Source organism: Dermochelys coriacea, chromosome 3 (genome assembly GCF_009764565.3).
Source record: "Dermochelys coriacea isolate rDerCor1 chromosome 3, rDerCor1.pri.v4, whole genome shotgun sequence".
NCBI classification, from domain to species: Eukaryota; Metazoa; Chordata; order Testudines; family Dermochelyidae; genus Dermochelys; species Dermochelys coriacea.
Window position 1 is genome coordinate 68,285,561 of NC_050070.1, and position 25,379 is coordinate 68,310,939.

The window sequence follows — 25,379 nt, forward strand, 5'->3', positions numbered from 1 at the left end:
TATTAGAAATTTCCTGACTCGAACCTTACACTTTGTGACTGTTGGTCCTTGAATTCCACTGCACACAAACTCTAACGCTGAAATCATGCTTGTTGGCAAATGGGATTAACAGAAGCTGAACAAGTGACCTGGATCGTAACCTACTGTGTGGGTCCAAAAATGGATAGGCAGAAGTGGCATTGGTTACAGTCTAACCAATATGTAGCATGGATAGTGTGATGAGATTTTCAAAGTGAAGAACTGAGACGTTTGTTGCAGCGGGTGGGGAAAGATGGAAGGTTGGAGCACACACAGGAGGTGGTTTTAATGGGCATCGGGGAGATGTCCGGGGAAAAGTAAGAGAAAATGGTGCCTCTTTTCCCTTGCCTCAGCCAAGCAATCTACCATTCTTTCCCTGTGGATTTAGCTGTATGGGTTGGGGAGGGCTGGCTTCAGGAGTCATATAGAGCAGAATCTCACGGGAAGGTTTAGAGGGAGAAGAAATTGTCAGCAAGTGACAGACCCCAATGGGGTGAGATCTTTGAGGGCACAGGTCTTCAGTCTGGGTCTCATCAATTTACCAGCTCAGCCGAGATTCCATCAGGCAGCCCATCTGCCAAGGTTTGCTAAAACCAGGACAAAACACTTTTTTTTTTTTTTTGGTAAAACTGATAGTGACACAAGGACAGGCCCTGAAAACTGGGGCAATACTGATGTTCAGGAAGGTACGAATACTGAAGACATGAGTTACTCACAGATCATTTTCAGACAATCAGCCAAGACTTTCAAACATGTGTGCCTAAAGCAAGTTACAGAGTAGCAGCCATGTTAGTCCGTATTTGCAAAAAGAAAAGGAGTACTTGTGGCACCTTAGAGACTAACAAATTTATTTGAGCATACGCTTTCGTGAGCTACAGCTCACTAATGAATCCGATGAAGTGAGCTGTAGCTCACAAAAGCTTATGCTCAAATAAATTTGTTAGTCTCTAAGGTGCCACAAGTACTCCTTTTCTTAAAGCAAGTTAGGGTCCTAAGTCCATCCGTAGGCACCTAAGTAAGTGGAATGATTTTTCGAAAGTGCTGAGCAGCTAAAAACTTCAATCCGTCTACTGTCCTCTCCTTTTCTCTTGTGTGCATATAATAGATCAGGGAGGGGGCTGCGTCCAGAGTAAGGGCCTCCCATAGAGTGAAATCTGCAAAAAGGTTCCTGAGTTATGCTCTCTGTCTGAATTGGCATAAAAGTAGAACAACCCAGTAGGAACCGGTTAAGGATCAGATACCTTTCCTGCCTTTTACTTGAAGTTCTTAAACAAAAAAAACATCCACACACATTTGAACCCCCAAGGTACAAGTAGGCCTAAACTGAGTATCCATATAAGCATAAATCTGTTAGCTGTGTCCTTTCTCATGGTTCCAACTTCCTGTGGACATTATGTCCCTACTTGTCACATTAAGACCCCATTAGACCCCGGACTGACAAACATATGTGGGCAGATCCCTGCACCCACACAAAACCCCATGAGTAAGGCTCTGCACAGATACAAGGATCTGCCCAAGTGGTTCTCAAAAAAAAGTTGAGCCATACATTTTACCCTATTTGGAGCAGAGATCTGTCTGGCAAACCTGATGTTGGCAGGTAAGATTTTCCAATAAAGACTATTTCAGTGAGAGAAAAGGGTCTTCCTGCTAAGTTTGAAAGTCTTCCCAGGTTGCAGTGTTTTTAGCCGTGTTGATCTGAAGAAGAGCTCTGTGTGGCTCAAAAGCTTGTCTCTCTCATCAACAGAAGTTGGTCCAATAAAAGACATTACCTTACCCACTTGTCTTTGTGTTTGTTGCTCACATGTATATGAGTGTATGTGGAATCAGGGAACCAGCTTGCTGAAGCAGTCTCCGCAGTAATGGCCTTATCTCCAACTTCTGCATACAGCATTTTTAAGAGAGGAGGGGAGGCAATGAATACAAAAGTGCCCTAATCTTCATTCATTTTTCCCATCGTGTGAAACTAAAATGACACCATTGTCTTTTTACCTTCATTTTTCACGAACAGAGTGATGTTTAATTACTTGGATCTAAATTTAATTCATATTAAGTTAATTCGTCCTAAATGTTTTATAAATCAAGAGTTAATAAAAAAAAAATTTATCTCGTTACTGGCCTCATTTTTCCCTACTGATTCTCAATCCAAGCTCAACAGACAACGCTTTTTGTTTGATGATTGTTCTTTATTGCAGCTATATAGAAGCACAGAGCTGAGCTAGTCTTCTCATAGTAAAGTGGTTTCTGGCAGCCAATATTCTAGCAAACTGATAGAATACAATTTCCAGCATAGATCCTGACAATAATGCAAAATCATCTGTGTTGGAAGGCCACCAGGAGACATGGTTACAATACAGCTGCCCCCAGGCACTATTAAAACATAATTCCATGTTGTAATCCAGATGAGACTCAACTGTGTCTTCTTAACTGCATCCCCAAACAATGCTAAAGACTTGGGAGCTTTAACATGATTTGGGGTCATGGCTTAAACATGGTGAGGAACCATCTGCACTGCCAGAGGAACTCGGGTACAATTGATTTTCTGTTGTAAACAGGACCATTGACTCCTCAACCAAAATAACCAAGTATAAAATGTTGAACCAAACTATGGCTGCTCTATCATGGGTGGACTGGGATAGGAGGAGAGAGGGGATTAAAGGATCTCCTTCCCCTCCCCACCAACACTTCCATGCAAGAAGCAGATATAATTTGTTTGCTTGCACTGCAAGAGCTCAAGGGAGGAAGTTATTGTCACGCTGTCTGGAGTGATTCACCACCGTGAGTGCCAATCTCAGGGCAGACTTTCAGAAGCAGGGCAGACACCCCAAACTTGCTGTATGTTTTATAATTAGATTTCATCAACCCAGTAACAAATGTGAACTCCTGGATCACTGTAATACTTTTACCATGGGGTCACAGACAATCCCTTAGGCTCTCCAGTCTATCTTGCCACCCAGGCAAGCTAGACTTAGTAATAAATGGTCACCTACACCAAAGACCATAAAATACTCAGATTGCTTCCAGTCCCAAGAGACCAGTCACTTACCCCAGATCAATTTGTACTTTCAATTTCACACCAAAGACAACCCTGGTAGCCAGTCCTACAGTAAACTAACTAAGGATTTATTAACTAGGAAAAAGAAATGAGAGTTATTTACAGGTTAAAGCAGGCAACATATATCCACAAATGAGTTCAGACTATGATTCCAAAAGATGATAGAGAAGTAGTAATAATGTCAGCATTAAATGTCTTCTCAGGGCTTAATCCAGGTCAACCTAGGGATCTCTGCTTTTGTTTCTTAGCTCCAGCCCTTGTAAGAGTCCAAACAGCAAAGAGATGAAAAATCTTGATGTCAACTATCTTTATTTCCTTCTTCCAGCACTCCAACCAATGGGATGAGGCCTTCGCAATCAACAAAGCTTTTGTCCTACAATGGCCCACTTCATTATGACAGGTTTCAGAGTAGCAGCCGTGTTAGTCGGTATTTGCAAAAAGAAAAGGAGTACTTGTGGCACCTTAGAGACTAACAAATTTATTAGAGCATAAGCTTTCGTGAGCTACAGCTCACTTCATCGGATGCATTTGGTGGAAAAAACAGAGGAGAGATTTATATACACACACACAGAGAACATGAAACAATGGGTTTATCATACACACTGTAAGGAGAGTGATCACTTAAGATAAGTCATCACCAACAGCAGGGGGGGGAAGGAGGAAAACCTTTCATGGTGACAAGCAGGTAGGCTAATTCCAGCAGTTAACAAGAATATCAGAGGAACACTGGGGGGTGGGGTGGGAGGGAGAAATACCATGGGGAAATAGTTTTACTTTGTGTAATGACTCATCCATTCCCAGTCTCTATTCAAGCCTAAGTTAATTGTATCCAGTTTGCAAATTAATTCCAATTCAGCAGTCTCTCGTTGGAGTCTGTTTTTGAAGCTTTTTTGTTGAAGTATAGCCACTCTTAGGTCTGTGATCGAGTGACCAGAGAGATTGAAGTGTTCTCCAACTGGTTTTTGAATGTTATAATTCTTGACATCTGATTTGTGTCCATTCATTCTTTTATGTAGAGACTGTCCAGTTTGGCCAATGTACATGGCAGAGGGGCATTGCTGGCACATGATGGCATATATCACATTGGTAGATGCGCAGGTGAACGAGCCTCTGATAGTGTGGCTGATGTGATTAGGCCCTATGATGGTATCCCCTGAATAGATGTGTGGACAGAGTTGGCAACGGGCTTTGTTGCAAGGATAGGTTCCTGGGTTAGTGGTTCTGTTGTGTGGTGTGTGGTTGCTGGTGAGTATTTGCTTCAGATTGGGGGGCTGTCTGTAAGCAAGGACTGGTCTGTCTCCCAAGATCTGAGAGAGCGATGGCTCGTCCTTCAGGATAGGTTGTAGATCCTTGATGATGCGTTGGAGAGGTTTTAGTTGGGGGCTGAAGGTGATGGCTAGTGGCGTTCTGTTGTTTTCTTTGTTGGGCCTGTCCTGTAGTAGGTGACTTCTGGGTACTCTTCTGGCTCTGTCAATCTGTTTCTTCACTTCAGCAGGTGGGTATTGTAGTTGTAGGAATGCATGATAGAGATCTTGTAGGTGTTTGTCTCTGTCTGAGGGGTTGGAGCAAATGCGGTTATATCGTAGCGCTTGGCTGTAGACAATGGATCGAGTGGTATGATCTGGATGAAAGCTAGAGGCATGTAGGTAGGAATAGCAGTCAGTAGGTTTCCGATATAGGGTGGTGTTTATGTGACCATCGCTTATTAGCACTGTAGTGTCCAGGAAGTGGATCTCTTGTGTGGACTGGTCCAGGCTGAGGTTGATGGTGGGATGGAAATTGTTGAAATCATGGTGGAATTCCTCAAGAGCTTCTTTTCCATGGGTCCCCTAATGCCCCTACTCTACTTGCGCTACATTGATGACATCTTCATCATCTGGACCCATGGAAAAGAGTACCCAGAAGTCACCTACTACAGGACAGGCCCAACAAAGAAAACAACAGAACGCCACTAGCCATCACCTTCAGCCCCCAACTAAAACCTCTCCAACGCATCATCAAGGATCTACAACCTATCCTGAAGGACGAGCCATCGCTCTCTCAGATCTTGGGAGACAGACCAGTCCTTGCTTACAGACAGCCCCCCAATCTGAAGCAAATACTCACCAGCAACCACACACCACACAACAGAACCACTAACCCAGGAACCTATCCTTGCAACAAAGCCCGTTGCCAACTCTGTCCACACATCTATTCAGGGGATACCATCATAGGGCCTAATCACATCAGCCACACTATCAGAGGCTCGTTCACCTGCGCATCTACCAATGTGATATATGCCATCATGTGCCAGCAATGCCCCTCTGCCATGTACATTGGCCAAACTGGACAGTCTCTACGTAAAAGAATGAATGGACACAAATCAGACGTCAAGAATTATAACATTCAAAAACCAGTTGGAGAACACTTCAATCTCTCTGGTCACTCGATCACAGACCTAAGAGTGGCTATACTTCAACAAAAAAGCTTCAAAAACAGACTCCAACGAGAGACTGCTGAATTGGAATTAATTTGCAAACTGGATACAATTAACTTAGGCTTGAATAGAGACTGGGAATGGATGAGTCATTACACAAAGTAAAACTATTTCCCCATGGTATTTCTCCCTCCCACCCCACCCCCCAGTGTTCCTCTGATATTCTTGTTAACTGCTGGAATTAGCCTACCTGCTTGTCACCATGAAAGGTTTTCCTCCTTCCCCCCCCTGCTGTTGGTGATGACTTATCTTAAGTGATCACTCTCCTTACAGTGTGTATGATAAACCCATTGTTTCATGTTCTCTGTGTGTGTGTATATAAATCTCTCCTCTGTTTTTTCCACCAAATGCATCCGATGAAGTGAGCTGTAGCTCACGAAAGCTTATGCTCTAATAAATTTGTTAGTCTCTAAGGTGCCACAAGTACTCCTTTTCTTTTTTCATTATGACAGTTCTCCTGGAGGGGCAGGGGGAGCCATTCTTCCCATCTGAGTTCACAAGTTCAAAGCAGGCATTTTTAAAGTTATAAAACAAACTTATATTTTACCTTGTAGCATGGAACACAAACATTACAAGTAAGATTAATGCCTGCAACAATTTACACGCCTTTTATGGAGTCTAAACACATCCTTACAAGTCTAATATCTCTCTTGAACAATATTAACAGGTAGGTGAGCTGGTCTTGTTTGAATTTTTCAGTGCTCAGCTGATGCCTACAGACTTGGCAAGAGCTGGCCTCTTCGTATCACAATTATCCAGCACTTCTCTGAGTGCTGAATTGTTGAAAGGGGATATGTCTGGGTGGCATGAGGGTATGGCCACTGTTTCCTGGCTAGTGACTGTGGGCCTACACTGAGAAGAGTACATGCTATAGCTGTTCTGCAAGTGTTATAAGTGTCATTCATGAGCATGCTCGCTGCAGTGCCCCTGAAGGCATTATACCTGCCTCCTCTTGAGTGCTACAGTGATGAGACTCATGAGTGATATAAATGCCTAGAAAGACAGATGCTGTGCTTTCTGAGTAACTTCAAAAAGCCTTCTTGTCCGTATTCTCAGTGCTCTGGACTTTCCTTTTCCCATAAAACTGCCTTGCCTGAATAAGCAGCAGCAATTAAGTTAAAGGAAATGATAGATTTTTAAACTGAGACAATTGAAGCAATCATTACTTTGATCTCTAGCAAAGCCTAGGGGCTTGATTATTTTCTAATGGAAGGAACTGAGACAAATGAGATTTCAGCAGTATGGAACCAGAGAGTGTTCAGGGTTTGTGGTGGATTAGAATGAAAGGCTATGGTAAATCTCTTTTTCTAAGGTAGGAAGGGCAGCCCTCAATGCGCCACATGGCCTTCTCATAGTCCTGCAGTTTGTAGTGTCTGCCTGCATTTTTTAGGAGAACGTTTCTTTGCTTAAATTGCTGCCACCAACTTGGAGCCTGATCAAACCAGTTTTATTAAAAACCACCATTTGGCTGGTTTTTACTCTGATTAAGAACATTGACTTGGCTAAATGAACAAGGGAATGGACTGTTGCTTAGTCTCTCAGTGCTGGAACAGCTTTTGATCAGGCTGAGTGGGAGTTTGTTTATGGTACCATATAAAATGAAATTTGGAGATAAGCTTATGAATTGAATTTGAACCAATGAACAACAATAAACAGATCAATTTATGTTCACTAAAGGTCATGCCAAATTGTCCTTTTAACTCTTAATTATTTTACTTACAAATCCTAAACTATTTGTGATTATCTATCCATGTTAACTATTTGGACTGAAAATAGCTTTCATGGGTGGCTGACTATAATAAGGAAATTTGATATTTTACTTTTGTTGGAGAAGTTGAATGAGTTACACTGTGGCCAAATAACCTCTAGTTCTTTTGTATAATACACAGGAATATGGGTGGCCTCCTGATCCCTGTATGATATTACTACAGTAGCAGCTTCCTTCCCTCCTTACAGTCATAAACAGCAGATATTACAATTAGAAAACAAGATCATAGAAATGTAGTGCTGGAAGGGACTTGGAGAAGTCATCAAGTCCAGCCCCCAGTGCTGAGGCAGGACCAAGTAAACCTAGACCATCCCTGACAGGTGTTTGTCCAACCTGTTATTTAAAACTTCCATGGGAGGCTGTGTTATCCACATCATTGGAAGCCTATTCCAGAGCTTAACTACCCTTATAGTTAGAAACATTTTCCTAATATCTAACCTATATCTCCCTTGCTGCAGATTAAGCCAGTTACTTCTCGTCTTACCTTCAATGGACATGGTAAACAATTCATCACCATTCTCTTTATAACAGCCCTTAACATACTTGAAGACTGCTATCAGGTCTCCCCTCAGTCTTCTTCTGTCAAGACTAAACAGACCCATTTTTTTAAACCTTTCTTCATAAGTCAGGTTTTCTGACCCTTTTATCATTATTCATAGATTCATAGATATTAAGGTCAGAAGGGATCAGTATGATCATCTACTCTGACCTCCTGCACAATGCAAGCCACAGAATCTCACCCACCCACTCCTGCAATAAACCTCTCACCTTATGTCTGAGCTATTGAAGTCCTCAAATCATGGTTTAAAGACTTCTAGGTGCAGACAATCCTCCAGCAAGTGACCCGTGCCCCATGCTACAGAGGAAGGTGAAAAACCCCCAGGGTCTCTTCCAATCTGCCCTGGAGGAAAATTCCTTCCTGACTCCAGCTGAACCCTGGGCATGTGGCCAACCAGATACCCAGGAAAGAATTCTCTGTAGTAACTCAGATCCCACCCCATCTAACATCCCATCACAAGCCATTGGGCCTATTTACCATGAATAGTTAAAGATCAATTAATTGCCAAAATCATGTTATCCGATCATACCATCTCCTCCATAAATTTATTGAGTTTAATCTTGAAGCCAGATAGGTCTTTTGCCCCCACTGCTTCCCTTGGAAGGCTGTTCCAGAACTTCACTCCTCTGATGGGTAGAAACCTTCATCTAATTTCAAGTCTAAACTTCCCAATGGCCGGTTTATATCCATTTGTTCTTGTTATTTTTGCACTTCTCTGGACTGTCTCCAATCTATCCACATCTTTCCTAAAGTGTGGTGCTCAGAACTGGATGCATTACTCCAGATGAAGCCTCACCAGTGCTGAGTAGAGCAGGACAGTTACCTCCCATGTCTTGGATACAGCATTGCATTTAATACACCCCAGAATATTAATCATATTTGCAACTGCATCACATTCAATTTGTGATCCACAATAACCTGCAGATCCTTTTCAGCAGTACTACCATCTAGCCAGTTATTTCCCATTGTGTAGTTGTGCATTTGATTTTTTCCTTCCTAAGTGAATTACTTTGCACTTCTCTCTATTGAATTTCATCCTGCTGATTTCAAACCAATTTTCCACTTTGTCAAGATTGTTTCAAATTCTAATCCTATCCTCCAAAGTGCTTGCAACCCCTCCTAGCGTGGTGTCATCTGCAGATTTTATAAGCATACTCTCCGCTCCATTATCCTAGTCATTAATGAAAATATTTAATAGTACCTGTGGGACCTGACTAGATACATCCTTCCTGTTTGACAGCAAACCCTTGATAATTACTCTTTGAGCATGCTCATTCAACCAATTGTGCACCTACATTGGAGTAACTTTTTCTAGACCACATTTCCCTAGTTTGCTTATGAAAATGTCTGGCACAGAACACCTCAGAGCAAAAAGGGCCCACTGAAGTCAATGACAAAAAAGTCCATTTAATTTAGCGGAAGCAAGATCAAGTGATTGGTGTGTAAAAAACCCCAAATAAATATGTACATTTATATAGGACTTGAACTGTATATTTGAAAGATATATGGATAATGTATATTATTTATTATTGGTTAATAAAGTGATTTACACAGTGCAGACACATATCTACTGTGAATGCACCTAGACTGTGGCTTTGATACAAGTCCTGTGCTTAGGGTGATGAATAGCTATGTCACCCCTGGATCAGTGCAGGGAAAGAGCTGTGCCTCTGAGAGGATCTCCTTTGAAAGTGGGGCTGTAATATATGTGTGCATATGTCTAAATTTTTCATCACAGAAGGAATCCAGCTGCTTTTTGTCTCGCATCCAGAGGTGGGGAGGGATGGGTTTGAGTTTTAAGCACAGGACTAGGAATGACAAAATCTGGTTGTATTTCTGGATCTGCACAGGCTTCCTGCATAACTCTGGGCAAGTCACTTCATCTTGATGCAACTCCCATTAAAGTCAGTGAAAAGACTTCCATTGACTTCAAAGTGTAAATCTAGTCTTAAAAGTGATTTATACAATAAATGACATCATGAGGTTCCATACCTGTTGTTTCTCAATGATTCATGATCAAATCTGCTCAGTTTACAAGTAATAAGATGTACTTTTCTCTAACTCTCAGTTCTATGAACCCAACCTCGAGTCCGAAAGCCAAGTTGGATGGGAAACAATTTTCCCATCCTTTGAACAATGAGATTTCTCCTGTTCCATACTGGGAGAAAAGTGAGATCTTTCAAAGCTTTGAGAAAGAAGCAAGCCCACATCTCAGAATTGCCAATAGCCTGGTGGTTAGGGCATTTACTGCAGATGTGCGAGCCTGGGCTTATGTCCCTGCTCTGCCTGATTTGGGGGAGGGACTTGAACCCAGCTCTCCTACGTCACAGGCGAGTGGCTGAGGCTATTGGCAGTTCTGGGGTGTGAGCTTTCATGTTCTCTCTGGTTTAAACAAGAAATTTCATCCTGCACCTGATGAAACTTTAGTTGAACTTTGGTATGTTCCCACGAACAGTTTGGTTTCAGTGAAAAATGGTTTTGTCAAAAAGTACCTAATCAGATCTACTTTCTAGCTTGCACATCACCAGTAAGAAGTTCCTGCAATCAGAACTTAGTAAATCTACTCATGGTGCCCAAACTAGAATCCAGCTCACTCTCACATAGCTGTATTGGAGAGACAAAGTAGGTGAAGTAATATCTTTTATTGGATCAGCTTCTGTTGGTGAGAGAGAGAGATCAGGTCTAGCTTGAAAGCTTGTCTTTCTTTCACCAACAGAAGTTTGTCCAATGAAAGGTATTACCTTCCCCACCTTGTCTCTCTAATATTCTGCAACTGACACAGCTACAACACTTCATATGGCTATATTGGCTCTGCTGTGCTGAGTAAAATGTAAGCAGGCTTAGCCCTGGTCTACCATATGATGAACTTATGTTGATATAACTAAGATATAGCTCTGGATTTTTGACATCCCTGAGCGATGCAGTTACACCAACTGAACTCCTGGTGTAGACAGTGCTGTGTCAATGGGAGTGCTTCACCTGTCAACATAGCTACTGCCTGTTGGGGAGGTGGAATACCTATGCTAACGGGAGAAGCTTTCCCGTTGGCACAGGCAGTGTCTTCACTAAGTGCTACAGCAATGCTTGGAGCTGCACTGGTGCAGCTGCGCCACTACAGTGCTGTGAGTGTAGACAAGCCCATAACCTTAACTAGAGTGGAGCGGTGTAAGGCGGTGGTGGTTCTCTCCCCATCCGTCAGAGAGGGAGACCATGCCCTCTCACTGCAATGCTCCTAGAGCGACTACGTTCAGAGGGGAATTAGCTGACAGTTGATAGGCCCAAGCCTCCAGTCCAGGCCAGCCAGCAGCTGGGTCTATGATCCCTGGCCCTCAGCCAGAATGGGGCAGCATGCAGTTAATGCTTCTGGCCCGCAGTCAGGCAGGGTAGCAATAAGTCTATAGGCCCCAGGGCCCTCAAACAGGGCGGGAGCGTAATCAGGTAATGACTCTGGCCTGCAGTCAGGTAGAGCGGGCAGTCTATATGTCCAAGGCCCTCAGTCAGGGCGGGGCAGCAATCAGGTAATGGCTTTGGCCTGCAGTCAGGTAGAGCAATACAGGAATCTGGGGGGGGATTTAGCTCTCTGGCAAGAGAGCCAGCAAAACCATCTGGTGTCCTAGCTCGGGCGGGCACCAGAGTAATGCAGACCTCATGGCCAAAAGGTGGGGAGGCTGCCACCCCCAGGGGTGGGCTGGCAGGGGGACTCAGGTCCACTCGCTCCACTGCATCACGTCCCAGCCCAGGGCCCTAACAGTGGCGGAGTGGTCCGCCACTGGGTCAGTGGGGAAATCCGGCCACAACATGCTGGCTGGCTTGCAGTTAGTAACACAGTTGAACCCTATTCAGCTTCCCTGGACTCCTTCCTACACTGTCAGTCAGGGGGTATCTGGGTCCCAGGGTTGTCATTTGCCTTGCTGGTGTAAATGGCAAGTGGCAGCCCCAACAGCTCCTTGGGGTCCCTGGCATCTGGCAGGTCCAGTAGTCCCTCCGGGTCTCTGGCACTGTAGAGACCTCTGTTGGATCTGGGCTCCAGCAGCAGAGGGTAGATGGCCTGCTCCTCTGGCAGCTCTACCTCCATTGAGCTGGAGGGCCTGCCTTTTATATTTCCAGTTCCTGTCCTGCCCCTCTGCTTCCGGTGGGGCTGCCGCAGGTTTCCCGGTTCTGCACACCAGGGGGCAGTTGTGGTTCTCTCCCTGTCCGTCTGGGAGGGAGACCATGCCCCCTCACTACAAGCGGCACTATGACTCTGAATACACACAGGGGGAACAAGTCTATTGAGAACAAAGGTGCTAGTTTTACAGTCGCTAGAAGAAATGCAACTTAAAGGTAGTTGGATCAGGCCTAGTCATGCCTCAGTTTCCCCATTGTATAAAGGTAAAATAGTAATATACAGCTATCTCACCGAGAGGGTGGGGTAAAAGAAGAGGAAGGTTGTGAGTATTAATTCATTACTCTGATTACAGGTTTTTTAAACTCAAGTCTTAAATTAAGCCTATCCCCAATAATTATATCTGTACACCAGTAATTCTAGCAAATATATCATAGATGATCAAACCTTCTAAGTACATTATTACCTTCTTCAAACACTCCTATTCAGGAATCATAGACTACATGCATAGCAGGCTTCCATTTAAATAACTTTTCTCTTGGCGTAACCCTTTATCACACATTATTTAGTTTTAGTCTGCATTGAAATAACATTTAATTGGAAATCTGTCTTGCATTTACCAATATCTGCTTATGTGTGGAAAGAGACCTCAAAGTCTATGCAGTCATTCTCAATCAATGCCATCTAGGAATTAACTCAGTGTTATTACATTATTGATTCTACTTGTCCCAGGAGCTACATCAATTTATAATGGAATTTTTGCCTCTTTATCAAGAAACACAAATCAAGAGCATTCATTATGTTGCTACTATAGACTGGAAGGTGTTTGGAATCTAATTTTCCTTCCAATTTTTGTCTAGATTTCCAGTAAATTTAAATTCACATCTAGCCCCTTTGCACTTCCTACCAATTGTAAATAGTTCCAACAAGTTGTCTTGAAGCTTGCCTTATATCATTAGGGTTTGCTAAGATGTTGCAATATTATGGTATAAAAAACAACAAAACTGTGCTGTATTGGTATAAAAGTTTGGAGGAATAAATGATGAGATGGTTTATGTTACCAAGTGGTTACATGTACACTACGCAAAAAGCTTTCTAGACTTAGTCATACTTTATATACAGTTCCACCATGTATTGCATGACCATTTATAGTTTTGGCTCATTGATCTTAAAGGTGACCTGCAAATGGGGGATGGACGGGGAGAGAGAGAAGGAAAATATTATGGGGGGAGCTTTTTCATTTTTCGACTTCTTTAAAATGTAGGTCTGAAAAGTCTTGTTTTTGTTTTGCTTTTTAAATTTCTGCTTGTATTTTACATTAGAAATTGAGGTCCTGACAGACTATGCGATGACTGGAGAACTAGTGATATCAGAAAAATCAAGCATGACAGCTGAGGAAATGGGATTTCAGTCAGATTGTTTAAAATTCTGTTTTTTGTTAACATGTATTTAACTTAAACGACTAATTAACATTTTGGAGAAAGAACATCTTGGTTAAATGTTCAGCACCCCCGCCCCCCCTTCAATTAAGGTGTGAGAGTTCACAATACAATACATCTCCTGAGATTCCCCCCATCCACCCACAGAGGTCCTCCAACAAAAATCAGGGAAGGCCAGAGTTGACATACCTGACATTTCTATGATAAAAACCAAGGAGGTTAAAACAACCCACAACAAACCAAAAGACACAAGCTTGATTTGTAAAATTCCTTTATGTAAAAAGACCCTTGGAACCTTTACTCCTAAAAGATATTCTGTAGGTTGGAGGGGATGATTTTGTGGTCTAGCCATTTGGTTTGAATCAACTTAAGTATATATACTTTTATTGTATTCTAACATCACAATTGCACCACTCAACAAGGAGTCTTTCGTAGGGTAGCAGCAAAAGGAGAAGTGAAGGAAGGAAAGGGGGGGAATGAGTGTTGGGAATAAGAGAAGGGAGGAATTGTCACTAACTCTGCTATCACAATTATACCAACCTGTGTATTTTCCACAGCTTCCCACCAGTTTATTTATAACTTTCTCAAATTATTAGGCATACAAATGTCATTATAATCATATCTGTAAAGTTCTTTGACGCCCTCAGACAAAAGGTATTATAGAAGTACAAGATATTGTTATAACTTTCACTGTATAACAACTTCATCACTGCTCTCGGTATGCAGGCCATATTACTCTTGGGTGCAACAGCAATATAATTTGAAGGAAATATTGTGTTAGAAGTAAGTGTATTTAGAAGGCCATAAGCTAAGTAGAAAAATTAGAACAGACTTGGAGAGTAAAAGACTAATTCAGCTGAGTTTAATTGAAACTACATGAGCAAGCTAGAAATGGAGATTTCCAGTTCCGTCTGTTTCCATGGAACCTCCACCCACCAGAGTTACCTAGCACAATATCATATTATCTAGGTTACTTCACCACAGCAAATTCTCACTGGCTAACCACACTCTGATTATATTAAGCTTTCTAGTTTCTGGTGGAAGCAATCCCCTCATACAAATTTACCCTCTCCTGGGTGTTGCATACACCACAGAAAACTCTGAATAATTACATAGAACAAGCAGTATTTTTATTACTAATTATTTATATTATCATAGTACCTTGGAGCCCCAGTCATGGACTAGGCCCCCAGCGTGCTAGGTGCTGTACTAACACAGACCAAAAAAACAGTCCCTGCCCCAGTTATAAACCCTACCTTGGGAAAGAAGCCGTTCATCAGCAAGTATACCAAATGAAAAATTCAGGAGAAAATCTACTTTTAATGGCTGTTTCCTGAGATATCAAGGCATTAATCTCAGGTTACCATATGTCTGGGGTTTCCCAGACATAACCTCTTTTGGGGTCGTTGGAGCTCTGTGCGAGCGGATTTTTGAAATAGAAACAAATGTCTGTGATTTTTCCTTGCTTGTCCTTTTTCCAACATTGATTCTCGTAGAACTGCAATTCCCGGCGTGCACTAATAGCAGTATGCATGTTTACTGGATTTGCCATCCTTACTTCAGAGCTGCTGTTGGTGGTGGCGCCCCCTTTAAAGCTGGGTGGCTGGAGAGCAGCGGCTACTGGCCAGGCGCCCAGCTCCGAAGGCAGCACCACCGCCAGCAGCAGCACAGAAGTAAGGGTGGCATGGTATGGTATTGCCATAGAAACCCCCCCACACCACTTCTCCAGCTCCCACTCTTTCTGCAGAGCCCACTATTTAGGAACTTGAAATATGGTAACCCTACATTAAACATACATCTTCTTAACCACATTCCTCAGGAGAGTTTTGGAAATATGGTGCACCCATTGATCCCTAATTTTGTTTTGTACTCAGTCATCTCTATATGACAGCGACCCTGACCCAGATCCTTGAGTCCTGCAGATCTGTAGGATACATGAGAAAGAAAAGAAAGGACAAAGGTAGCTGTGTGCCACTTCTGCACGGCCTTGATCCCTTGGGTTGCCAGGTGCTTCCATTTCCCCAGCTGTAAAATTGACAGGATAATATTGACCTTGCATTCATTCATTAATGTTCCTGTGTAATTTCATATATATTGGGCTGATAGTGGCTGTGCTGTAAGTATGTGCATAGGTGCACCAGAGCAACATCTTGTGCTTCTGGGAGGCGCAGTAACAATTCCCTCCTTTCTTTCCCCTTGTTCCAAGACGGGGCGAGAAGATATTTGCTCCTGGACTATGCCAGCAGTAAATGATGTTGCCCCCCACACTAGCACAGTTATGCTGGCTAGTGCATTGTGAGACGTGGCAGATGCAAGAGTCCAACCTCCTGCCTTCAGGGGGCAGTAAAGGACGTGCAGAAGCCCTTTACTCCCACACACAGCTGGCTAGTCTGCACAAAGGGTTGGTGCAAGGAAGAGCAAAGCTCTCCCCCCACCTCACCCCACTCCACCCCCGCCATTTGGCTACACAGCCCAAGTCAGAATCTATCCATTAATGCTCTGATCACACTTGGAACTTGTGAAGCACTAAGCATTATTATTAACTGAATGGTTAGATTAAGAAGAGTTTTCTGACTCAAAAAGCATCTCTACTTGTTTCTTGGGTCTCAGCTGATGTTAGATTTTTGTTTTAAATTTCACTAGGTTTGTAACAAGATTATTTCTGTTTCAGAAGAAGTAGCCCATATTAATGAAGGTCCCCAAAGTCAAATTTCTGTGCTTAAGGAACACTTCCGAGCTGTACTTCTCATACACTGTAGCCATGGTGATTTGTTTTCTTTTAAATTCCTTCCCCTTGGGTTCAATGCTATCTCTAGATGTCATCCTGTTTGACAAATGTGTATGCAGTTTCTGATACTATCAGGCTGCTTTGGCATGACAAGGACTGACTTGAGCAACAACTGTATAGCTGTGTCAAGAGTGAATCATGCAGTTAGGTCCCCTTCCTGGAAATGTTTTGCCTTTCTGTGACTTTTGTTCTGATCCCCCTCCTGCCCTCCAAACCCCTCAGTTCCAGCCCAGAGCACCCTCCTGCACCCCAAACCCCTCACCCCAGCCCCATTCCAGAGCCTGCACCCCTAGCCAGAGCCCTCCCCCCTTGCACCCCAACCCCCTGCCCCAACTCTGACCCCCTCCTGCCCTCTGAATCCCTCAGTCCCAGCCCAGAGCACCCTCCTGCACCCCAAACCCCTCACCCCCAGCCACACTCCAGAGCCCGTACCCCCAGCTGGAGCCCTCCCCACCTGCACTGCAACCTCCTGCCCCAGCCTGGAGCCCCCTCGAGCACCCTGAACTCCTAATTTCTTGCCCCACCTCAGAGCTGCACCCCCATCTGGAGCCCTCACCCCCTCATGTACCCCAACCCCCAATTTTGTGAGCATTCATGGCCCGCCATACAATTTCCATACTCAGATGTGGCCCTTGGGCCAAAAAATTTGCCCATCCCTGGCTTAAATCCACAACTTTGCTAGACACTAAGGCTAAGTGTCTACACTACTGACCTTACAGTGGCGCAGATCTAACCAGGCAACTGTGCCACTGTAAGGTCTCCCGTGTAGCCGCACTATGCTGAGAGCTCTCCCGTTTGCATAATTAAACCACCCCAGTGAGCGATGGTAGCTATGTTAGCAGGAAAGCATATCATGCTGACATAGTGCTGTTCATACCGATGCTTTTCTTGATGAAACTTATGTAGGTCAGGGGTGTTTTCTTTTCACACCCCCAACCAACAAAACTTTTATTGATGTAAGCAGAGTCAGGATAAGCTCTACCCTGACATCTGGTGGCGAGTCATGGTGGATTGTGGAAAAGAACTTCAGGGGCTGATCTCATTTGCATAGGTACACCCACCCCGCCAAGATGACAGGTTTCAGAGTAGCAGCCATGTTAATCTGTATTCACAAAAAGAAAAGGAGTACTTGTGGCACCTTAGAAACTAACAAATTTATTTGAGCATAAGCTTTTGTGAGCTACAGCTCACTTCATCAGATGCAGTCCGTGGGGAGATTTATATACATAGAGAACATGAAACAATGAGTGTTACCATATACACTGTAACCAGAAAAAAAGAAAAGGAGTACTTGTGGCACCTTAGAGACTAACAAATTTATTTGAGCATAAGCTTTCGTGAGCTGTAGCTCACGAAAGCTTATGCTCAAATAAATTTGTTAGTCTTTAGCTCACGAAAGCTTATGCTCAAATAAATTGGTTAGTCTTTAAGGTGCCACAAGTACTCCTTTTCTTTTTTTCTGGTTACAGTGTATATGGTAACACTCATTGTTTCATGTTCTCTATGTATATAAATCTCCCCACTGAATGCATCTGATGAAGTGAGCTGTAGCTCACAAAAGCTTATGCTCAAATAAATTAGTTAGTCTCTAAGGTGCCACAAGTACTCCTTTTCTTTTTTGCGAATACAGACTAACACGGCTGCTACTCTGAAAACTGTAACCAGAGTGATCACTTAAGGTGAGCTATTACCAGCAGGAGAGCGGGGGGAGGGGGGACCCTTTTGTAGTGATAATCAAGGTGGGCCATTTTCAGCAGTTGACAAGAATGTCTGAGGAACAGTGGGGGGTGGGGGGGATAAACATAGGGAAATAATTTTGTCACTTTGGCTGCTGTAGGAGCCCCAGTTTCTCTGTTATTGGGGCAGGAATAAAGTGTTATTATCCTGATTATGCGAAGCAAGGACAGTGGAACTGTACTTGGCCTTTTGTTATGATGGAGGGACTCACCATCAACTAAGCAGCACTTGCTAGGCAAGGGTCATGGGTTCCAAAACCCAGTGAATGGAGAGAGGTTGGGGACAGGTATTAATACTTGGTGGTATGGGCCTCCTGGTGAGGGTCTTACATGCTAATTGCACTTCCTCCTCTCTCCACTGTGGAATATCAGAGCTAATTTTGATTCCATTAGGAGTCTGGTTACAGGCTGCTGAGCTGAATTCACTTTGGGCCAATGGTGCACTAGCACTGAGGCTCCCCTACTACAAGCTGAAATCACAAAAGAGCTAAACTTACTAAGAGCTGAAATCATTGAGTGTTGTATTAAGTAGTTGGGGAGCCTGAAGATATATTGCGGAGCAGTTTGCGGGATGGCTGGCAGAGAAGAGAAGAGCAGAGCAGAGCAGAGTGGCTGGTGTAGCAGAGCAGTCTGTCGGATGCCTGGAGCAGCTCATGGGGGTGGCTGGCAGAGCGGAGCGATTCGTGGGATGGCTGGTGGAGTGGAGCGGAGCCCCATGGAGAGGTGGGGAAATCAGCTTTGGACCACACAAGGTGCCCCTTAAACCCCCCTTCCCAATCTCCCCCCCAGGTTGGGAGGTAAAACTCTGCAGATAAACTTTTGAACTCTGGGGCTGCCCTGGCCAGGGACAGAGACTTTTGGGTTGTTGGACTTTTGGGACTTTGGGTGATTTTGGGTTGCTGGACTCAAGAACCAAAGGTAAAGGACGTGCCCCAATTTGCTTGGGGTGGGGTTTTTGCTCATGGGCTGTGTTATGAATCCTGTTGGTGGTGTTTCCCCAACATAATGCCACATTATTTCTCTCTGTTATTAAAAGGCTTTTGCTACACTCAGACTCTGTGCTTGTGAGAGGGGAAGTATTGCCTCTTGGAGGCGCCCAGTGGGGGTGGTATATATTTGTCCCTGGTCACTGGGTGGGGGCTCGAGCCAGTTTTGCATTGTGTTATTGGAATGGAACCCCTTGATACTGAACCCAGCCCTTATTGCTGCCAATTCTGACGGGCAGAAGGGTTACATTGACAAAAATGCTACTGTAGACATACCCTAAAAGTCATGGACTGAATAGAGTCACTGGATTTATGGTTGATTACAAGCAGGGCCATCCCTAGCTATTCTGGGGCTCTATGTAGCCCCCTCATGGAGGCGGGAGGCAGGCCTCTGCAGTGGTGGGTGCTGGCTTGGGGTCAGGGGGGAACCGCCCCCCAGCATTCCTCAGGGGAGTGGGGGTGGAGCAGGGGCAGGAAGAGGCAGGGCTGGGGCGGTGAAGGGGCAGAGCAGGGGCTGGAAGGGGCAGGGTGGGGGCTTTGGGGAAGGGGTGGAGCAGGGGTGGGGCTGGGACAGAGCAGGAGTGGGAAGGGGCGGGGCAGGGAAGGAGCAGGACAGGGGCCCGGGGAAGAGCCAGAGCAGGGGCTGGAGCAGCATGCAGCTGTGCAGGGCACCAGGAAATTTGGTGCCCCCAAACTTCCTGGTGCTCTACACAGCTGCGTACTTTTTGTATGGATAAGGACGGCACTGATTACAAGCATCTATAACCCACTAAACATCTCTCAGCTTTCCTTCCTCCCCCCATGACTGGAGCAGGGTTAACAGGCTACTTCACAAAGAATGGTCCCTTGAAATATGTGTTAACTACTTGTATTTAGCTTGTCCCTAGCCTCTGTATTCCAGAAACTGGGAATAGATGACAGGGGATGGATCCATTCAGTGACTGCCTGTTCTGTTCATTCCCTCTTAAACACCTGGCACTGATCACTTTGAGAGACAGGATACTGGGCTAGATGGACCATTGATCTGACCCAGTATGGCTGTTCTTATGTGACACTCTCAGTACGTTTCCCAAACCTGAAGAAGAGGGGTCAGTGTAAGCTTGAAAGCTTGTCCCTGTCACCAGCAGAATTTGGTCCAATAAAGATATTACCTCTCCCACCTTGTCTCTATTATCCTGGGACCAACACAGTTACAACAATACTGCATCAACTGGAAGAGTCCATTGAAGTCACTGGAGTTATGTCGTTACACCTTCTGAGGTTTGGGGCCCTGATGCTGCAGGGCACTTAAGTACATGCTTAAATTTAAGCAAGTAGAGTAGTCTTTGGCTAGCGGTTTTAGCATGTGCGTGCACAATCAGATCTGTTTGGTCTTTGATATGAGTTCTTCTGGACTGTATCTTTGTGTTTTGAACGTGGCTGTTGGGCTAGCCTTCCTCTGTTGATGAAGACCTTAGAATTATCAGCCTTCTCCCCTACTTTTTTCTATCCTATATATTTGCTGGAGCAGGGGAGGGAAAGAAAAGGTCATGATCACTGGAAAATTAAATGGAAATGCATGCTTGAAAATAATCACAGATCCCAGAATTTTATAAAAAGAAAAGGAGTACTTGTGGCACCTTAGAGACTAACAAATTTATTAGAGCATAAGCTTTCGTGAGCTACAGCTCACTTCATCGGATGCATCGGATGAAGTGAGCTGTAGCTGTAGCTCACGAAAGCTTATGCTCTAATAAATTTGTTAGTCTCTAAGGTGCCACAAGTACTCCTTTTCTTTTTGTGAATACAGACTAACATGGCTGCTACTCTGAAACCAGAATTTTATAGCTGCTCAGATTTTTGCTGCTTTCCATAGAATTTAAATTTCCATTTAAAAACTAGTTAGATTTTCTAGCCCATTCATGATAGATGCAATGTAAAATGATACAGTGTTATCTTGTTAATCTGTCTATGCAGAATACTGTCTCCAACCAGGTAACAGCTGAACAAAGACCTAAACCTTTGTAAAGTACTACCGTTCCCACCTCATTCCTCTCACCAAGGTATTATCTTTAAAGCTTAATTGGGACCATTTAAATGCAAACAATTTCAAGGACAGAAATAGAAGGCACAAACACTCAGCTGGAGTTAAGGCTTTGGCTAAAACATTGTCCTTTTGTTTCCCAATTGCTGCAACAGTGACAATTGCTTTTCAATGAAACTCTCTTTCCCGCCAACTGTTGCTACATAGTGCTTGGCTAAAGAGTGCTGTGCAGCCAGACCTGTAGCATAACACTGGAGACTCAACAGGTACCACTTCAGTGCCCTATCTGTTTGCACTTCCAGTAGAACAGGGGTTATCAAACTGGGGGTCAGGACACCTTAAAGGGTTGTGAGGTTTTTACATGGGGGGTCATGAGCTGTCAGCCTCCACCTCAAACCCTGCTTTGCATCCAGCATTTATAATGGTGTTAAATATATAAAAAAGTGTTTTTCATTTATAAGAGGGGTCGCACTCAGAGGCTTGCTATGTGAAAGTGGTCACCAGTATAAAAGTTTGAGAATCACTGCAGTAGAACTATGCCAGGAAACCCTCTTAAAACATGGCTGGCTACCAACATGTTTAGACCGCTGTTTGGTCTTGCAGTGTAGATGAGACTGAACCATACTTTAACTGGTTTCAGAGTAGCAGCTGTGTTAGTCTGTATTCGCAAAAAAGAAAAGGAGTACTTGTGGCACCTTAGAGACTAACAAATTTATTTGAGCATAAGCTTTCGTGAGTCCTAACCATTCCACAGTCCATGTCTTAAGGACACTGTTAAAACATAATTTGGTACTATCTACCCTTCACTTCCAAATGGTGCTTCGGCTATGCCAGGAGACAAATGTGTTATAGCTGGGTCCCTCATCACAATTGGTTTTACAGTGTTAGATAAAGCCTTGGGGGGCATTGACCCTAAGCAAGGAAATCAACTGCATGAAATAGTTGGTTGTCTGGCTTGTCCTTGCAACAGTTTACCATGTCCATACACCCTTTCCAAAAGACCATCACAATTTCCAAAAGACCAATTTTAGTGTGTCCACACACAGCCTGTCTTACAACTGTGGTTTGTATTTGCAGCCTGGAACACCTGAAGCAACTATCCATAGCCCTTCTCTACTCTGGGTAATTACATCATGTGTTAACTAACCTGTTTTAACTAACATGATGTTTATCACTCTGACTAGACAAGGATTGTATTTAACATGTCATCTGATCCTGGTTAATGCCTGGCTATAGTCTTTGCCTACACGATGGAAATTTAGCATGATAACCGTTTGGCATCTTGTTTTGGCATCTCAGGTGGGTGGAGCTTGCTCTCTGAGTGGATTATCACTATGCTTTATTGTCTAACTAGTCAACCCCTAAAGCACACTGTCAGAACTCAGTAGGTAATGTTAACACCTGACTGTTCAAGCTTATAGGTCAAATACAAGAGGTTATAGTTCAAATCAAGATGTTATTGGAAATTTACGAGAAATTAAATGGCACACGGTATGATAACTTTCAACTCCTAATAAGCTAAGAGAAATTCACATCCATCTGCTTAAACATTTAGAATTAGCAAAATTATAAATTGACATTTGCTTAACATTAGGGACTATGTACTCATAATTTTAAAAGGGCTAGAAAAATGATTCTGTCATCAAATAGTAGAGTAAATGCCACCGAAAAGTCAGAGTTCCAGAGCTGATGTTTAACATCACGCATGAACTTTGTTTCCTTAATTAACAAAATAGAATCCCTTCTCTTCAATATTAACACCCCATCCTTTCATTGACTGGACAAGTGAAAGTTGCAGGGAGAGTACTGGTTTAAGAGACAGGAAAATGTGTAATAATTTCAGGTTCTATTCTGAATATTGCAAAACATTAACCTTTGTAATGGTTAAATATTATATATCTAAGATAGTTCCACTGTATTTACAATAATCCAATAATTCCTAAATATACACAGTCAAGATCAGAATCAACCCTAGTGGATTCTGCAGGCCAAATTTGGTCCCAGCAGTTGTCACTGAGGGCTTGTCTACATGATATAGGTGTACCAGTTTAATTTAGATGGGTTTAAAAACTGATTTGTTAAGCTAGTGTGAGACCTTTCATAGCCACTCATCTCAGTTTGAGTGATTTATTTTGATTTAGTTTAAGTTGGATGGTAATCAATTTAAGCTAAATCAATATAAGGCACTTTTGAACCAAAATAAGAGAGTGGCTACACTGGATTTTGCACTAAATTTTTAACTAAATGTGTTTAAAAACATACCTTGAATTACCTTGGTGCAGGCCTAAGGGGAATTTGATTAAAACATGGGAACACTTCTTTTGAAAAGAAGAGGAAAGTACAGAAAGTTCTATTTGGTTGTTAAAGTGTCAAGTTCCTCTTGGCTTTTCATCATCTGGTTTATCATTTCCCGTTTGAGGCTCTGATTCTGCAAACACTTGCTGCCAGACATAGTGCTTACAACATGAGTAGTCCCCCTGATATCCGTGGACCTACTCAGGCAGTAAGCATAAAGAGTGAAATCCTGGCTGCACTGCAATCAGTGAAAAAACTCCCCTTAACTTCCATGGGACCGATACTTCACCCTAAGTGTTTGCAGTATCAGGAGCTTGTTAAATTGAAAAGCTTATAGGCCAAACATGTTCACAAGCTCCAAAACATGTACGAGACTGAAAAATATTTTTAGCTACATTGTTTAAATATATTTCAATATAGTTCTTGATGAGGGCTTCACCACTATAATATGACCCTGACATAGGGAAATATAAATGTTTAATAAAGTGGGGGAAAAAGAGACAGATATATATGAAAAACATGTGTGGTTTTCTGTTCCTTCTCCTCCCTTCACATTCTTTGGCCTTGTCTACATTAGGGTAGCCACCAGTATGATTACATCAGTGTAGCTTCAGAGTAGCAGCCGTGTTACTCTGTATCCGCAAAAAGAAAAGTGTAGCTGCATCAGTGCAAACTCCCAGCACTAATGCTGAACTGGTTTGAAATCATGCCTTGCACTGATGCTCTCCAGCATAAATCACTGTTACACCAGAGCAGCAAGTCTACATTAGGAGGTTAGTACTGGCATACAGCTCCATTAGTGTAGCTGCACCAGTGGCTGAATATCCTAGTGTAGACCAGCCCCTTCTCTCTTTCACCCTTTCTGTTTCCCTCTCCTGTGTCTCTCTCCCTCCATTTCCTCCTCCTTTTCCTTTATTTTATTTTTATTTTTCACAGGCTCCTCCACCTCCTGAGAGATAACTAGGCAGATAATTGCAGATAATTGTTTTGTCAGTGGGTGGGTTCTTTGAAGGGGTGATTCCATTCCTAGGAGGTCCTATTTGGGTAGGTGGTGCACTAGCTGTAGTGAACATCTAAAGCCATTGTCCGAGAAGCACAATTAAAAGAATGGAATCATTATTTAATATTTGTTTGTTTTGGTTGTATGTTTGTTTGTGGGGCAGGGGAAGATGGGCAGAAGAATACTATCCACAATTACAGCATTTTAATAAAAAAGGCAGCATATATCTTAAGTAGTTATATGGCCTTCCCTTACCAGGGTATCTGAGCACCTCACAATCTTTAACAGAATTATCTTCTGTGCACTAAGGAAGCACTATTATCCCAAGGTCACAGAGTCTATAACAGAACAGGAAATTGAGCCCAGCTAACTCGAGTTCCAAACTAGCATCCTAACCACTGGCCTATATTCAACTCAACCAGGAGTGTGAGAGAGCTGGACCCACACAGTTAATCCATCATACCCACAATCCGAACCATACAATCATAGAATATCGGGGTTGGAAGGGACCTCAGGAGGTCATCTAGTCCAACCCCCTGCTCAAAGCAGGACCAATCCCCAACTAAATCAACCTAGCCAGGGCTTTGTCAAGCCTGACCTTAAAAACTTCAAAGGAAGGAAATTCCACCACCTCCCTAGGTAACGCATTCAAGTGCTTCACCACCCTCGTAGAGAAAAAGTTTTTCCTAATATCCAACCTAAGCCTCCCCCACTGCAACTTGAAACCATTACTCCTTGTTCTGTCATCTGCTACCACTGAGAACAGTCTAGATCCATCCTCTTTGGAACCCCCTTTCAGGTAGTTGAAAGCAGCTATCAAATCCCCCCTCATTCTTCTATTCCGCAGACTAAACAATCCCAGTTCCCTCAGCCTCTCCTCTTAAGTCATGTGTTCCAGTCCCCTAATCATTTTTTTGCCCTCCGCTGAACATTTTCCAATTTTTCCACATCCTTCTTGTTGTGTGGGACTGAAAACTGGACAAAACTGGACAGTACTAGTCCAGATGAGGCCTCACCAATGTCGAATAGATGGGAACAATCACATCCCTCGATCTGCTGGCATTCCCCTACTTATACATCCCAAAATGCCATTGGCCTTCTTGGCAACAAGGTCACACTGTTGACTCATATCCA